The sequence below is a fragment of the Frankliniella occidentalis genome, unplaced genomic scaffold (assembly GCF_000697945.3).
Source record: "Frankliniella occidentalis isolate FOCC.00 unplaced genomic scaffold, Focc_3.1 Scaffold98, whole genome shotgun sequence".
In the NCBI taxonomy this organism is placed as follows: Eukaryota; Metazoa; Arthropoda; class Insecta; order Thysanoptera; family Thripidae; genus Frankliniella; species Frankliniella occidentalis.
The window spans coordinates 166529-167527 of NW_026267227.1; the positions used below are offsets into that span (position 1 = coordinate 166529).

A 999-nucleotide genomic window follows, 5' to 3' on the forward strand; every position below is an offset into this window, starting at 1 on the left:
ATCTGGGCGATGCAATTTTCATTTGCAGCAGGCGGTAGAATAAACAAAATGTTCCCGGTTTAACCCAGCATATTCTACCTCATAATGCGAGAACTGGGGCGGGACCGACACGTCCTCAGTAAATCCGTCCACAGAATTTGCGCGTTGTGAAAACACATCCACAAATTTACATCCAATGATTTGGACGTAAATTAACACATGTGTTTGTTACGTCCACAGTGTGGATGTACTTGTGAGGCTGGTGAAAATAGCTCCACAAATTATTTTGTCACTTGTCTCCTCTTATTTACACCCAAACGGATCACGTTTTGCCCTCACTTGCAAGAGTGGGACAAAAGTCCTACACACTCAAGTGCAAGTGACGCATGTGATACTCTGAAAACTCTAGGAATACGCACTTAAGAGTAGGACGTCCCCACCCTTGAAAAAGTTACAGCATTTTCATACAGTTTACCGCAGGGTAATTGCCTCTCATGTCGCGCTCTACACAGTCGCGGTCGAGAAAATTGTGATTTTCATTCACCGATAAACAAAAATTGTCCAACTCTTTAACACTTGCAATAGCACAAGCACAACAACTCTGTTGTGCACTTTCAAGTGTTGAAGAGTTGATCACTTAGTTTATCAGTGTAGATAAAAAACAAGCATACGGGTATGCGTTTATTCTTTGGTTGGTTTGATCACTCCTGAGGGAGGATGTGAATCACAGCGACGACAAGTAGCGCCAGATTTTGAGGAGGTATTTTCACTAGCCTCACACGGACCGAAAGTACATCCACACTGTGGACGTAATAATCGCAGACGTCCATTTACGTCCAAATCATTGGACGTATTTCCGCAAAGCGCTTCATTTACGTCCAAACTGCTGTGGACCTATTTACAGTGGACGTGTCGGTCCTCCACCCGAGAACTCTTTTGTTCGTGGTGACATAATGTCGGGCTGGAGGTGAATAATTCGAGTGGAGTATGGGAACAACTCCACTGCGCGACAAACACTTT

General features: G+C 44.1%; 1 protein-coding gene across 1 annotated transcript in view; it reads left to right on the forward strand.

Moving 5' to 3' along the window:
• Positions 1–999, forward strand: part of LOC113209099 (ankyrin repeat and SAM domain-containing protein 1A-like) — a 68465-nt gene that overhangs the window by 51167 nt on the left and 16299 nt on the right. The window lies entirely within an intron of this gene.